At 49.6% G+C, this 16,756-nt stretch overlaps 1 protein-coding gene across 1 annotated transcript in view; it reads left to right on the forward strand.

Moving 5' to 3' along the window:
* Nucleotides 1-16,756, forward strand: part of LOC128845534 (zinc finger protein 271-like) — a 46,459-nt gene that overhangs the window by 14,883 nt on the left and 14,820 nt on the right. The window contains exon 2 of the mRNA XM_054044329.1: nt 16,445-16,558. The gene's annotated coding sequence lies outside the window, so the exon portion shown is untranslated. The remainder of the gene's footprint in view (nt 1-16,444; nt 16,559-16,756) is intronic.

Consider the following 16,756-nt stretch of genomic DNA (forward strand, 5'->3'; position numbering starts at 1 on the left):
GAGGGGGTTCAGGCCAGCTCCATGCTGGGGGGCGGAGGAGAAGGGGGGGGAATTGGGCTGGCTCCGTGCAGTGGGGTGGGGGGGAGAAGGGACAGGGAGGTTGGGCTGGGAAGAAAGAGGGCTTGGGCCGGCTTTGCGCAGGAGAGCGGGGGGGAGGGGGTTTGGGGTGCAGGAGGGGGCTCCAGGCCGGGATCAAGGGGTTCGAAGTGCGGGAGGGGCTCCGGGCGCGATGGGGGGGCATGGTGCAGACTCCAGGAGGGAGTTTGGTTGTGGGAGGGGGCTCCGTGCTGGAGGTGGGGGTTGGGGTGCGGGGGCGGTGAGTGCTCTGGCTGGGGGTGCAGGCTCTGGTGTGGGGCCAGGGATGAGGGGTTTGGGGTGCAGGAGGGGGCTCCGGGTTGGAGCCGAGAGGTTTGGAGTGTGAGACAAGGCTCTGGGCTGGGGCAGGGGATTGGAATGTGAGATGGGGTGTGAGCTCCAGCACAGAGTTTGGGTGCAGGAGGGGGTTTGGAGTTTGGGCTCCGGATAGTGCTTACCTCAGGCAGCTCCTGGGAAGTGGCGACATATCCCTCTGACTCCTAGGTGCAGGGACTGCCAGGATGCTCTGCCTGCTGCCCTCGCCCGCAGGTGCCACCCCTGCAGCTCCCATTTCCATGGTTCCTGGCCAATGGGAGCTGCGGAGCCGGCACTTGGGGCAGGAGCAGCACGCAGAGCCCCTGTAGCTGCCCCTGCGTGTAGGAGCCGGAGGGACATGTCGCCCCTTCCCAGTGTCCGCGCGGAGCTAGGGCAGGCAGGGAGCCTGCCAGCCGCACTGAGCCACCAACCAGACATTTAACAGCCCGGTCAGGGGAAAACTGGACACCTGGCAACCCTAAGCACGTTCCAGGGGCACTCCCAAGAGAGACCATACATAGGCTGGGGCATCAAACACCCTTGTATATCTGTGATAGCTGCCCACGGGAACAGTGACAGGGGAATCCTCCTAAGCATTTCCTTTGATTCTGCTCTTCTCTAGCATTTGGTTCAGAGACTCTGTTACTGGGAGCTTTAACCATGTCCCGGAAGGTAATAAAGTCATGAAGGATATGACTGCACTGCAATAAAACACCAGCAGCAGGCCCCTGTCAGCTGACTTGGACTCCTGGGACTCAGGTATTATGGGGTTGGATTAACATGGGAGCCAATAAGGTCAGGGAAGTGGTGTCCTTAGCTGCTGTCACCAGAGGGCTCTGGCTGTTGCCAAGGGAGGGGAGGCTGCTCTCTCTGTCTCTCTTTACTCAAGGTATCAGGGTTGAGTTTCTTGGATGCGATGGTGTTACCTCCCCTGTGATCTGGGAGCCCAGGATGAGCCGCTGTTGCTCCTCAGCAGGGTCTGTGTTGTGGAGAGACCTTCATTAAAGCCTCCTGCGTTCCCAGTCCAGGCAGCTACTTCCTCCAGTGGCTGGAACTAGCCCCCCAAGGCAGCCCCAGGCTCTGCCAACCCAACTGCTGGTGACTGAGAGAGACCCTGGGGATGGTCAGAAAAGTGACTCTGCACAAATGTCACCAGGTGCCTCGGATCTCACAGCCCCTGGGAATCTGCTACTTTTATTAATGCACCTGTGGGTGGGATCCGAGCTGCCTTAACAGCAGTGAAGCCACTGATCTCCTGCCAGGATCTGCCCAGTGGCAAAACTGGGGCTTGAGGAGGGGAAGAGACTGGCCGGCTCCGTTCAAGGGGGATGAGAGAGAAGGAAGAAGGGGCTCAGACTGGCTCCAAGCAGGGGGGGATGGGAGAGGGGGCTCAGGCCAGCTCCGTGCGGGGAGGAAAGGGAGAGGGGGATTGGGCCGGCTCTGAGCGAGGGGGAAGGGAAAATAGTGCCACTATTCAGTTCAATTGCCTTATCCACGTACAGTAACCCCTCACTTAAAGTCATCCAGGTTAACGTTGTTTTGTTGTTACGCTGCTGATCAATTAGGGAATGTGCTCGTTTAAAGTTGTGTAATGCTCCCTTCTAATGTCATTTGGCAGCTGCCTGCTTTGTCTACTGCTTGCGGAAGAGCAGCCTCTTGGAGCTAGCTGGTGGGGGCTTGGAACCAGGGTGGACCGGCAGCCCCCCTATCAGCTCCCTGGTCCCCTAAGTTCCCTGTGCAGCAGCTGCCTGCAGTTCAGCTGTGTCCCTCCCCCCACTGCCATGTGCTGCTCCTGCCCTCTGCCTTGGAGCTGCTCCCCGAGATTCCTGCTTGCTGTGCTGGGGGGGGGAGGAAGGAAGAGGGGGGCTAATGTCAGGGTGTCCCCCTCCCCCCTGCTCCTGTACCCTGCTTACCCCATCTTCCATAGAGCAGGGGGGACACACCAGGGCTGCGGGTCTCAGCAAGCTGATCTAACTAACAAGGCAGTGTAGGTAAGGGAAATGCGCATATCTCCCTCCTGCTGCCTTGCAGAGTGAGAGAGTTAACCCTTGAGGGCTCAGCCAATTGCTAGTTCATCATTTAGCAGTAAGGGAAATATCCCACCTTCTGACTCCTCCACCTCAACCAAGCTTCACAATCATCATCACTGTGTACCAGTATTAAATTGTTTGTTTAAAACTTATACTGTGTGTGTGTGTGTGTGTGTGTGTATATATATATAGATAGACATAGACATATATATATAATATAGTCTTTTGTCTGGTGAAAATTTTTTCCCTAGAACCTAACCCCCTCATTTACATTAATTCTTATGGGGAAATTGGATTAGCTTAACTTCATTTCGCTTAAAGTCACATTTTTCAGGAACATAACTACAACATTAAGTGAGTAAGTTACTGTATACTCATGCCTGTGAGTTACCTTCCCTTCAGTCTATTAATCATCTCCTGCTACGCAGGACTGTGACCCTCAGCAATGTACAGGACATAGCAGATGGCTTTGCAGCTGTGGGGTTCCCGAACTGCAGTGGAACAGTAGACACACACAACCCTATTATGGCCATAGAGCACCTTGCCAAGGAGTACACCAACAGAAAGGGCTAGTGTTCCATGGTTATGCAAGTGCTGGTGTATCACTGGGACAACACTTCACTGACATCCATGTTGGCTGGTCAGGGAACGTGCATGATGCGTACCTCTTTACAACACAGGACTGTTCAGAAAGCTACAAGCAGGGACTTTCTTTCCCAACCAGCAGATTACTGTGGACAATACTGAAATGCCAACGGTGGGGTCCAGCTTAACCCTTACTCCCCTGGCTCAGGAAGCCATACACTGGCTATCTCGAGAGCACCAAGGAGAGATTCAGCTCCAGGTGCAGCAGGGCAGAATGACAGGTGAATGTGCTTTTGGTAGATTGAAAGGGCCCTGGTCTTGTTTACTCGCCAGATTGGATCTCAGTGTGAAAAATATCCCAATGGTTATAGCTGTCTGTTGTGTCCTGCGTGATATCTGTGAAGCAAAGGGGAGAACTTGCTGCAGGGGTAGAGGATGGAGGTCTGCTGAGTTCGAACAGCCAGACACAAGGGCTATCAGACGAGCTCAGTGAGGAGCTACGGCCTAGGAGACTTTGAAAGAGCACTTCCACAGCGAGCCACAGGAATGTGCTGTGGTGCCCTGTGCTCAGCTCGGCACTGCTGTTTGGGGGCCTGTCAGGAACTGTGTGGTGCTTGCTGCACATCTGTGCATATATCACTGCCAGTGCAGCTAATAACCTTGGGGTGCTTGCTGCTGGCGTCCTGAAGTTGCTTGGGCCTGTATGCCACTAGCCTGTTTGAGGCAATGATGCCTGCTGAAGTTATCGCCAAATGGCATGGGGAAGTGTCCTACCATGGAGGAAGAAATAAGGCCGCCATCCCTAGAAACCTTCAGGAGAGGATTGCAGGGCTCCTCCGTGAAAGTGGCACTGCTGCTGGTCCTGGTCGTAGCCCTTCTCCTGCATCCCCCCAGCAATCTGCTTGTAGATGTCCATGTTTCTATGGCTGGTTCAGAGCTGTGCTTGCACAGCCGCTTCTCCCCACAGGCCCAGGAGATCCAATGTCTCCTGTCTACTCCAGGCAGGAGCATGTCTGGAGCATATGGCTGGCACATGCAGCTGGGTAGTAGCACACAGCAGTGGAGAGTTGCTAGGTGTGCTCACCGAGCTGGACAACCAGGAAAGGCATTTCAAAAATTTGCAGGGGTTTAAAGGGATGCTGGGGCTTCTGGTCTACATGACCCCTGGGCAATGGAGTTCACAACTGTGACCATCACGGTCAGTGTTGGGCATTGTGGGACAGTGGCTGGAGGACTGTTATGGTTCACATAGGTATCACTGTCCACATTCATGTTGCATTGTCCTATGTATATTGACCATGGCTCAATGCTGCTCGGGAAGGTGATGTTACCGTGTTGGCACTTATATCACTGGGAGACAACTTTAAGTGTAGACATGTGCACAAGTAGGTCGATGCAAGGTGGCTTATGTTGACCTAACTTTATAGTATATACCAGGCCTCTGAATAGTGTGACTGCACTGGTATGTGAAAGGTGGTGGGGTGAGGCACTGTAAATAAACTGCAGGGTGGTATCTACACAAGAAAAGGTCTCTGAGTGGTCTGTGCAAAGCAAAGAGGACAGGCATAGTGAGTGCTCCATCACAGATGGGGGCTTGTCTGGGATCCTTCCTTTATCCATGTGTGTGGAGAACGGGACAGGCAGGGGTAGACAATTATTTTCTGTCAAGGTCCAAATTTCTTGGCCAAGGTTTAGTCAAGGTCCAGACTCCAGAGAAATTTTTTTTAAATGATAATAAGTAAATAAAAAGATTTCGCGGTCCATTCAAAAGTGTCTGGCAGTCTGGATTTAGTCAACGGTCTGCCTATTGACTATCCCTGGATAGGGGAGTGGTTGTAAAAAGTTTGGCAGGCCAGGAGATGGAGGAAACTTTACAGTGTCAGGTAGAACAGCAGAAGGAAATGCAGGAGATCTTGCAGAGCTTCCAGCAGTCCCACACTTGGAGAGACAGTCCTTGCTCACCTGACAGATTGAGGAACTAAAAAGCCTGCAGGAATTTTAAGGAAGCAAGAGCGGGTGCAATAGCAACAGCTATTACAAAGTGTGGTGAGTCCTGTGACGGGATCAGCAGCTGGGCACAAGGGATTGGCCTCCGCAAGATGGACCCCACAGTTGACCCCAATGGATTTTTGGTCACTTTTGGGACAATGGCTATGGGGGCAGGACAGGATAAGGGAATCTGGGCCCTACGGCTAGCTCCCTATTGAGCAGGGGAAGCTCAGGCGGCCTACCTGGCGCTCAGTGACGAGCGGGAAAGGGACTACAAAGTGGTTCAGGCAGCTATCTTAGATTGGGTGGGCCTCTTGGCAGAAAAGTACTGGCAAAAAAATTTCGAGCTGCAGGATGGATGGGAGGATTATGGCCCCAGGCATTTGCCCAAAACTGACAGACTGGGCCACTTGTTGGCTAAGGCCAGACACCCAACATGTGGCCAACATTATGGACACTAAAAAAAATGAGGAGTTCTTGTGGCCCCTTAGAGACTAACAAATGTATTTGAGCATAAGCTTTTGTGGGCTAGAACCCACTCATCGGATGTATGAAGTAAAAAATACAGGCGCAGTATAAATACATGAAAGGATGGAGGTGCTTTACCAAGTGTTTGGTCAGTCTAACGAGATAAATCAATTAACAACAGGATACCAAGGGAGGAAAAATAACTTTTGAAGTGGTAAGAGAGTGGCCCATTACAGACAATTGACAAGACAGTGTAAGTAACGGTAGGGAGAAATTAGTATTGGGGGAAATTAAGTTTAGGTTTTGTAATGACCCAACCATTCCCAGTCTTTATTCAGGCCTAATCTGATAGTATCTAGTTTGCAAATTAATTCCAGTTCTGCAGCTTCACGTTGGAGTCTGTTTTTGAAGTTTTTTTGTTAAAGAATTGCCACTTTGAGGTCTGTTATTGAGTGACCAGAGATTGAAGTGTTCTCCTACTGCTTTTTGATTGTTATGAATCCTGATGTCAGATTTGTGTCCATTTATTCTTTTGCGTAGAGACTGTCCAGTTTGGCCAATGTACATGGCAGAGGGGCACTGCTGGCACATGATGGCATATATCACATTGGTAGATGTGCAGGTGAACGAGCCCCGGATGGTGTGGTTGATGTGGTTAGGTCCTGTGATGGTGTCCCTTGAATAGATATGTGGACAGTGTTGGCACCGGGTTTTGTAGCAGGGTTTGGTTCCTGGGTTGGTGTTTTTGTTGTGTGGTGTGTAGTTGCTGATGTGGTCTGGATGAAAGCCGGAGGCATGTAGGTAAGTATAGTGGTCAGTAGGTTTCCGGTATAGGGTGGTTTTTATGTGACCATCGCTTATTAGCACTGTAGAGTCTAGGAAGTGGACCTCTTGTGTGGACTGGTCGGGTGGAAATTGTTGAAATCTTGGTGGAATTCCTCAAGGGCCTCCTTCCCATGGGTCCAGATGATGAAGATGTCATCAATGTAGCACAAGTAGAGTAGGGGCGTAAGGGGACGAGAGCTGAGGAAGTCAGCCATATGGTTCTACGTCAACCATAAAAATGTTGGTATATTGAGGGGCCATGCGGGTACCCATAGCAGTTCCGCTGACTTGAAGGTATAAATTGTCCCCAAATCTGAAATAGTTGTGAGTGAAGACAAAGTCACAAAGTTCAGCCACCAGGTTTGCCGTGATGGTATCAGGGATGCTATTCCTGATGGCTTGTAGTCCATCTTTGTGTGGAATGTTGGTGTAGAGGGCTTCTACATCCATAGTGGCTAGGATGGTGTTTTTTGGAAGATCATCAAAGGATTGTAGTTTCCTCAGGGAGTCAGTGGTGTCTCGAATATAGCTAGGAGTGCTGGTAGCGTAGGGCCTGAGGAGAAAGTCTCATAGCCAGATAATCCTGCTGTCAGGGTGCCAATACCTGAGATGATGAGGCGTCCAGGATTCCCAGGTTTAAGGATTTTGGGTGGCAGATAGAATACCCCAGGTCGGCGCTCTAGGGGTGTGTCCGTGTAGATTTGTTCCTGTGCTTCTTTAGCGAGTTTCTTGAGCAGATGGTGTAGTTCTCCCAGACAGGACCCCGCTATGGATCAGGCGACATCAAATCGTCACCCTAGATGCAACAGTTAACTAACAGAGGAGTTTGCAGAGGCAGACATTCCCAGAAGGGGTCAGCAGTTTAAGGGTCTAGATCCAGGGAGGAAGATCAGAGAAGCTACATCAGGAAAGGGCATTGAGAAGAAGAGGGCAGAGGCCAAGGAAAGACCAGTGGGGTCTCGGGGTGATGGTGTGTTACAAGTGAGGGGGTGAGAGGGGAGGCGGGACATATAAAAAGAGACTGCCTGTATATGAGTGTGGGTTTACAGAATTCTGTGGTTGGGCCAGGACTCCTGGGCAGGGAGAAGAAGGAAGTTACTGACCTTCCTAGAGTAGTGCAGGGTGAACATCACATCACAATCGCTTAAATCAGGCTCTGTACCAGATGACTTGCAGACAGCTAATGTGACACTGATTTTTTTAAAAAAGGCTCCAGAGGCGGTCCTGGCACTTATAGGCTGGTAAGCGTAACTTCAGTATCAGGTAAATTGGTTGAAACTATAATAAAGAGCAGAATTATCAGACACACAAATGAACATGAGTGATTGTGGAAGAGTCAACATGACTTTGTAAAGGGAAATTGTGCCTCATTAATCCTTTAGAATTATTTGTCGGGTCAAAAAACATTGATAAGGGTGATCCAGTGGATATTGTGTACTTGGACTTTCAGAAAGCCTTTCACAAAGAATCATAGAATTTCAAGGTTGGAAGGGACCTCAGGAAGTCATCTAGTCCAACCCCCTGCTCAAAGCAGGGCCAATCCCCAGACAGATTTTTGCCCCAGATCCCTAAGTGGCCCCCTCAAGGATTGAACTCACAACCCTGGGTTTAGCAGGCCAATGCTCAAACCACTGAGCTATCCCTCCCCCACAAGGTCCCTGATCAAAGGCTCTTAAGCAAACTAAGCAGACATGGCATAAGAGGGAAAGTCCTCTCATGGATCGGTAACTGGTTAAAAATAGGAAATAATGAGTAGGAATAAATGGTCAGTTTTCATAGTGGAGAGAGGTAAATAGCAGGGTCCTGCAGAGATCTATACTGGGACCAGTACTATTCAATATTTTCCTAAATGATTTGGAAAAAGGGGTTAACAGTGAGGTGGCAAAGTTTGCAGATGATACAAAATTACTAGGGCATCAAGTGATTAAAAAAATTAATTGCAATCATGAGTTTAAAAAAATTAATTGTGATTAATCACACTTAAACTATAATAGAATACTATTTATATAAATATTTTTGGATGTTTTCTAAATTTTCAAATATATTGATTTCAATTACAACACAGAATATAACTTATACAGTGTGCAGCATGTGGCAGGGGAAGAGAGGCTGGTGCAGGGAGGCTGGGCTTGCCAGGCCCCTGTTCTCTCTGGGGTGCCCCTTGGAGAATGAGGCCGGGCAGGGACAATGGGGCACTGTGCGGGGAAGTGTCAGTCCCTGGAGTGAGGGGCCAGCCGGGGGCAATGGGGCACGAGGTGAGAGGGATGGCTCCTGGAACGAGTGGCCAGCCAGGGACATTGGGGCATAGTGTGGGAGGGTGTCTGCTCCCAGAGTGAAGGCCGGCTGGGGGCGTTGGAGCATGGCGCAGTGGCAGGTGTCAGTTCCTGCAGTGAGGGACCTGCTGATGGCAATGGGGCATGATGCGGAGGCTTTTTTTCCCAGTTAACTGCAATTAATTGACAAAGCTAAAAATTAATCAAGATAGTTAAGTCCACTTACTACACAACCCCAGAATGGAGGACCAAAGTCTGAGCCTGCCCTAGCCCTGCTGTCCTTGGTGGCGGGGCCAAAGCCCTACTGCCTCAAGTGGTGGGGGCAAAGCCAAAGGCAAGGGCTTCAGCCACAGGCAAGGGGCCTGTAACCTGAGCTCCACTGCCCAGGGCTCAAGCCCTCAGGCTTCGGCCCCAGACCCCAGCAAGTCTAAGTCAGCCCTGGCAACCCTATTAAAATGGGGTCATGACCCACAGTTTGAGAACCATTGCACTACAGCACTGAAAAGAGCCATATTGATGTTCCAGCTCCGGCTGAAGCTCAGGCTCTGAGACCTACATGCCGCCCCAGGATTCAGAACCTGAGCTCCAGCCTGAGCCGGAAAGTACACGGCTGTTTTTAGTGCTGCAGTGTGAGCCCTGCAAGCCCGAGTCTGCAGACCCAGGCTCAGGCTCCCTGTCAGGTTTTATTTCTGCAGTGTAGATGTACTCAAGGACACCCCCCTCAGTCAGCTCAAACAGCCTTTTATGCCCCAAATCCGACGTTGTTCCCCAGTCTCCTGAAACAGGTAACACCAGTCACTGCTCTTACCGAAGGGGGACAAAGCTGCAAATGCTGGATAGCTGCATAATCAGCCATGGAATTTGGCATTTATCACCCCCTGCTGATAGCAGATTCCACAGGAAACCCTCCCCGCCCCCCAACTCCCCCAGTGAGCCAGAAACACACAGATACATGACACTTATTGATACAAAGGTGTGTGAATATTCTATGGGCCGACATAATCTGGCCTATCTCAGTATAATACTCAGTGACATTTTCATGCTGTCAAGAGCTAGTTCAAATGTACAGGTAAAGTTTGTAATGTTAATGTAATGGTTTATTCGGGGGGGGCCAAGTAGACTAATGGTTAGCATACCTAGTTTCCCATCTCTTGCCTCAAAGAGATGCCTACCCCTGCTCCTGGGCCAGAGGCATCACAGTTTTGGCCCATGTCAGGCCTAGCTCTCAAGCAGGACATGGTAGGAGGACCTGCGCCTTCCCTCTCCTTCGTGTCCCAGCCGTGTACCCAGTGGGAAGCAATACCAGCCAACTCCTCCATGCAGAGGATGTAAACCTGCCACCCTGGGCCACTTCCTACCTCTCCTCTCTTTGAGCTTGTGGCATGGTCCCCTAGAGTCCAGACAATCTGGAACTGAACAAAATTCAGATGAGCAGAGCTCCGCAGGAAAGGGCATGGCTTGGAGAACGCACTGCACATGGGACTCACCAGCATCGTGGTTCCCTTGCAGGTTCAATTTTCCATGTGGCATTTCAGGAGAAAACTTGGCTTCCCTTCGGCCTGTTCATTCTACCCCATTTCCTCGCGCTCTTGGCTGGGGTGCAAGTTCTTTCCTATCTGCACAGGGGTATTATCTTGGGTGTGGGGGCCTGAGAGCTGAGTTTGGGGTTGGGAGGGAATGGGATAACAAGGAGGCCCTCCTGTCCCTTCCAAGACTTGCACAGGTTGACATGATATACCTGGGTTGATGTCTTCCTTCTGGGTTCCTGGACCTCATAATCAATCTCCTGCACCTGTCTTATCACCTTGCTGTGACGATGCCCCCCATAAGGCTTTATGGAATATGCTTATGATTGTATATGTGACTGTAGTGAGTCAGTGTGGCTCCCCTCCTGCCCAGCAGAGGGAGTGCCCTTACAGACACCCAAGTGGGCGGAGCCTCCGCCGCCTGTTCCCGCCCCCCGGAAGTCAAGGGGTGGGGCAGGAAGTATAAAAGCCGGCCGCCAGAGCTCAGTGAAGCCCCAGCCACCACAGGGACCAGACGTGCGGCGGGAAGCTCGCGGCCGGGAGACCCCGAGGCCGTGGCCCTAACTGGCCGGAGCTGCCCCGAGCCCACTACGAGGAGGAACCACTGGAGCCCATCCGCTCCCGTCATTGGGAGGAGCTGTTGGAACTCCCCCACACCAACCCCGAAGGCGAGACGCCACCAGGGCCCTTCCGCCCCTGCTGTTCCCAGAGGAGCCGCCTGAGCCCACACCAGACTTCCCCGAGGAGCTGCTGGACCTGCCACCAAGCCCCGTCTGGGAGGAACCCATGCTGATGGACTGGACTGGGCCCAGTGCCATGGACGAGGTAGGCCCTGAGGGGGAACCTGGAAGTAGCCCAGGGGTAGCCGACCCCCGTCAGGCTGCAGACACGTACGAGCCGATGTCTGTGTGTTTCGGTCAGGATATCCCACTGACTTGCAGCGGCAGCAGCCGCTGCTAGAGCCCCGGGCTGGGACGCAGTGGAGTGGCTGGGCCTGCGTCCCCCCCTGCCACCCCGCTCATGGGTGGCAGGCTTCCCCCTCACCCAGCGCTCAGGTATAGGGCCTTGGGCCTAGCCTGACCACTATATTGTTGCTCAGCCCCTGCACCAAAGGGCCTGAGCTCCCTAACTGTTGAATTGTTGCTCCGCCCCTGCACCAAAGGGCCTGAGCCCTGAACTAACTGTTGTATTGTTGCTCCGCCCCTGCACCAAAGGGCCTGAGCTCCCTAACTGCTGAATTGTTGCTCCGCGCCTGCACCAAAGGGCCTGAGCCCTGAACTAACTGTTTGCTTGTTCCACCAGTAGTGAGTCGGTGTGGCTCCCCTCCTGCCCAGGAGGGTTGAGCCCCGGCATGAACCTTCTACAGTGACATAACTGGAATATGTTTTAGATTACGTATGCTATGTAACATAGCTATGTAAAGGTTATGATCTACTGAATGTATTCATCCTATTTGTATGTGTGTATCATTTTTGTATTCGAGTTCTGAATATTGGCTGTGTACTGGCTTGATTTTAACTAGCCTAGTAGCACATTTGGTCAGCTTCTTGAGAAAAGTGCAAATTAAGTGCCCAATCAAAAACCACTTAAGCCAACAATGAACTTGAAGATGCCAATCCACATCTGAGCCCTCCCAGGAATGTGGCTTGGCTGGTAAAAACTGAGTCATGCATGGACATGTGGCTTGCCCATGTGATCCAAAACTCCATCTTGGAGCTGGACTTTGCATAGGAGTGACGAGGGGGGTCTCCACCCACAAGAGAAAGTCTATTTAAACCTCTGGGAGACCCCTCCATTTTGTCTTCAGCTGGCTAAAGAGATATCCTCTCCACCCCCAAAGGATACCTGAAAGAAACTGGAACAAAGAACAGTAACTACAGGGGGTGTGAGTGATTGCTGGACCCAGACTAGCAGGAGACTAGTCTGTAAAAGGAAGCTTACTGGAACTGGTGAGGTTTTATTTGTATTCAGTTTCTTAGACATAAACTTGCATGTTCTACTTTATTTTACTTGGTAATTCACTTTGTTCTAAGAAGAACAGGAGTACTTGTGGCACCTTAGAAGCTAACAAATTTATATGAGCATAAGCTTTTGTGGGCTACAGCCCACTTCATCGGATGCATAGAATGGAACATATAGTGAGGAGATACATACAGAGAACATGAAAAGGTGGGAGTTCCCCTACCAACTCTAAGAGGCTAATTAATTAAGATGAGCTATTGCCAGCAAGAGGAAAAAAAACTTTTGTAGTGATAATCAAGATAGCTCATTTAAGACAGTTTGACAAGAAGGTGTGAGGATACTTAATATGGGGAAATAGATTCAAAGTGTGTTACTACTTGGAACCACTTAAATCCTACTTTCTGTATTTAATAAAATCACTTTTTACTTATTAATTAACCCATAGTATGTATTAATACCTGGGGGTGGGGGGGCAAACATCTGTGCATATCTCTCTATCAGTGTTATAGAGGGCGAACAATTTATGAGTACAGGGTACAATTTATGAGTACAGCTTTATACAGGGTAAAATGGATTTATTTGGGGTTTGGACCCCGTTGGGAGTTGGACATCTGAGTGTTAAAGACAGGAACACTTCTGTAAGTTGCTTTCAGTTAAACCTACAGCTGTTAGGGGACATGGTTTAGACCCTGGGTCTGGGTTTGCAGCAGGCTAGCAGGTCTGTCTCAAACCAGACAGGACACTGAAATCCTAACCTGCCAGAGCAGGAAAGGAGGGGCAGAAGTAGTCTTGGCACATCAGTTGGCAGCCCCTAGAGGGTTTCTGTGATCCAACCCGTCACACTTGCCATCCAAGCAGTAGCTTGGATTTCAATGTCAGCAGCAGAAGTATCGCTCGGTCTTCAGGTTGGAGCTCTCAGAGACGAGCCTTGTTATTGACCTGCTCCTGATTGTGTTGTCCCTTTTGCAGGTTTCCCCTCGCAAGCTCCCCCAGGGTCTTCAATTTATTTCTTGACTATAACATAGCACACTACATTGGTTGTTCTGGAATTCTGTCCTTCCCATGTCTCATGGAGGAGGTCCAGTATTCCCCTTGACTGCCTCCCGTGCAGTAATTCAAATGGGGAGAAACCTGTGGATGCCTGGGGCACCTTGCGGGTGATGAGCAGGACAGGTGAGGTGGTACCAGTGTCAGTTCAATCCACTGACTTCTATCTCAACTTTTTAATGTTTTGTTAAACTGTTCCACCAGACTGTCGGTTTGGTGGTGGTATACCGACGTCTTCAAGGACTTGAACCATAGCAGGTGGCACAACTCCTTCTGTGACCGGGTGCCCGGATGGACCACATTGAGAATGCTACACTCAGGGCAGACTGCAAGGAATGGGACAGACAATCCCCCAAGCTGGGTGTTTATTCTATAATTAGATTCACCAAGCCAATAACAAAACAACTTCTGCAGTACCACACTGGTTACCAAGAAACCAAACACAGTCCCCTTTAAGCATTCCAGCTCTTGACTTCCATCTAGACAGCCAAGTCTAATATAGTGATGGGTTACTGAAGACCAGATTCACCATATGTGAGTTTCGCCATTCCCAAAGGACTGGATCCCTAGGTCAATATGAGTCTCAGATCTTGCCCAATAATCACACCGATGCCAGTCCTTTAGTAACTAAACAACTAAAGATTTAATAATAAAAGGAAAAAGAAATAAAAGATGTGCAAAAGGTTGAAAGATCAATATACATAGAAATAAGTGTAAAGTCCTTAGGTCAGTTTCATAGCAGAGATGGTGAGGCTGCTGATTTGTAAGTCTTTCTGGAATCAATTTAAAAGGTTATAGTCCAATAGGGAGTCCAAGTGTAGAGTCTGTTCAAGTCTTTCCATGAATTTTCCCAGTTAATCCAAATCATTATTTGGAAGATCTCCATCCTATGACCTATACTTCCCTGTCCGAAGTTTAAGCAGACTAAAGATAAAAAGAATTAGGTCCTTCCTTTATAGTTCTATAGCAAGCTGATAAACCTCCTCACAGCAATTGTCACAGCAGGACCTTCCCCGAGGAAGAATAGGCAATGCAGATGGTTGCTTTGAAGCTAGTCTATTTCCTAAGCCTATAATGGGGAGGGATAGCTCAGTGGTTTGAGCATTGGCCTGCTAAGCCCAGGGTTGTGAGTTCAATCCTTGAGGGGGCAATTTAGGGATCTGGGGCAAAAATCTGTCTGGGGATTGGCCCTGCTTTGAGCAGGGGGTTGGACTAGATGACCTCCTGAGGTCCCTTCCAACCCTGATATTCTATGATACAAGTAAACTAGTTGGATTTATTCACTTACAGCAATTAACCAGTACTTTATTAAAGCACAGATAATTAAGCTGAAGACAATGTGAATAATATGAGTAGTTTCCTGCAGTATCTTACATCTATTGATTTTAAGGTTAGCTGAACCATCCGCTTGCATAATATACCACAATTAAAACATAAAAGGGAATTAGCATCCAAAAGCTAATCTGGTTACATTGTTATACTTCTAACAAAATATAGGCAAACACAGACAAATACACTTAGAAACTACCCTTGATTTCTATTACTACAAATAAGTGGGTTAATGATTGCAGTTCTAGTACATCTCTTTGAAATTCATATACAAGTAGATTGTCTCAATTACATTTCAATGCCTCTTGTTAAGTTCTTATGGGTCATTCATAAGGTGACTAGTCTCAGTGTCACACCTTCATTAACTGTGAGGTGAAGTTTGTCCCTTGCTCTGTAAAATATTTCTTTTGGGATCCCTACTCAGGCAAATACTTTCATGAGCTTACTAGCGATGACAGCTGCCATTTCTGACCAGAGGGGAATAGCCCCAGGTGGCATAGTCCAAGATCACCAATGTATATTTGTACCTGGCTGCAGATGTTTTCAGCGGACCCACCAGCTCTATGCCTATCCATAAGAACATAAGAATGGCCATACTGAGTCAGAACAATGGTTCATGTAGCCCAGTATCCTGTCTTCTGACAGGGCCCAATGCCAGATGCTTCCTAGGAAATGGACGCAACAGGGCAATCATCCAGTGATCCTTCCCGTGTCCCCTAGCCCAGCACCTGCCCATCAGAGGGACCCCTGCAGAGGGGAGTAGTACCAGGGGGACCTTTGAGAACTTTTTCTGGCTCACCCACTGGTACTTGAGGCAGAAGGGGCAATAGTCTCATGCCTCTGGGGTGGATGCCCAGCCAGTAGAACTTCATGGTCACTCTGTTGAGTGTCTTCTCTGTCCCCAAGTGCCCCGGCACAGCACTACATGTGCCAATTGAAGCACCTCCCCTTTGGAAATTCCTGGGTACCGAAGCTGCATTTAACCAGCCCTGTCTTAGCCTGCTTCATAACCTGATATGGTCTCTCCTCTAGCCATTCAAAATAGGGCCACTATTTCAGCTGCGGTGGGTCTAACACTTTGTCATCCACATGGGTGAGACATTCATAAACCTGACTCAGGGTTGGGTCCCTCCTTTGCTCTCCCACAATGTGTATTTGCTAGACAGCAGGTCCAGATTGAGAGGTGGTAGTAGGCCTCTACTGCTCCAGTTAAGTTCAGGTGAAAAGTCATTTGCCCATGAGGGTGGTCCTTCTTCTGGATCTTTGGGCTCCAATGGAGCCATCTCCTCGTGGCACCTCCTGTTGGCCACCATGGCCATCTCCTGTTCTCTTGGTTCTTCTAGTCCAGCTCTAGCCCCTCTACAGATGCTCCAGGCCATCCCTGGACATCCTCCCTGAAAAACTTCCGGTCATGCCAATGTATGACCAGATAGGGCAGGTCTTTGCCCACTCTGGCCTGCACTGCCTCAGTGTGATCTTGCACAGTGAGTTGGTCTCATCGGACAGGGTTATATTTCCCCGTGGGAAATATGGGTCACACTGGGTTTAGACCATGCCTCTAGATTCTCCTCCTGACCCCACCAACCACTCCCTGACTAAAGTCCAGCTGCAGCCAGAGTCTATCAGTCCTTGTACTTTTACTCCATTCACTAGCAATAATATCAAGATATGCCTGTGTTATATCTGTCTGCCATTACATTGTTCACTCTGCTCCTGTATTCTAATTCCTTCCGCCACCATGTGTGTTTTGTCTATATAGATTGTAAGTTCCTCAGGGCATGGAGCATTTACTACTCTGTATTTATACAGTGCCTGGAACAATGGGGCCCTGATTTTTATTGGCCCTTTGGCACTGCTTTAATGAACGTGATTAAAAATAATAACTGTCCTGCTGCTTAGAACTATGGAAGCTGGCTTCAGGATGCGTAAAAATGAGCTGAGGGTAAAATCATGGAATGTTCTTTGTGACAAGTATCCCACAAATTCAGCTGATCTCTCTTGTTTTTGTTCTCTTATGCAGGGTTTCCAGTTTCCAAACCTGATGTGATCTCCCGGCTGGAACGAGGGGAAGAGCTGTGGGTCCCAGATCTCCAGGGCTCTGAGGAAAGAGAGCTCCAGAAAGGTTCCCAGACAGGTGAGGCCTCAGCTAACCAACTCAGAAACTGTCCATGAATGACAGAAACATTTGGGATTCCCTACAAAGATCTTGTGAGCTCTCCAAATTCAGAATTGTTCCCAGCAAATGTGGCATCCTCATGACAGATGTCACTTCTGGCTTCCTTCCTCTACTGACTGACATCTTGCTGTAGCTCCCTCCCCAATATTCCTTACC

The sequence above is a fragment of the Malaclemys terrapin genome, chromosome 11 (genome assembly GCF_027887155.1).
Source record: "Malaclemys terrapin pileata isolate rMalTer1 chromosome 11, rMalTer1.hap1, whole genome shotgun sequence".
NCBI lineage: Eukaryota > Metazoa > Chordata > Testudines > Emydidae > Malaclemys > Malaclemys terrapin.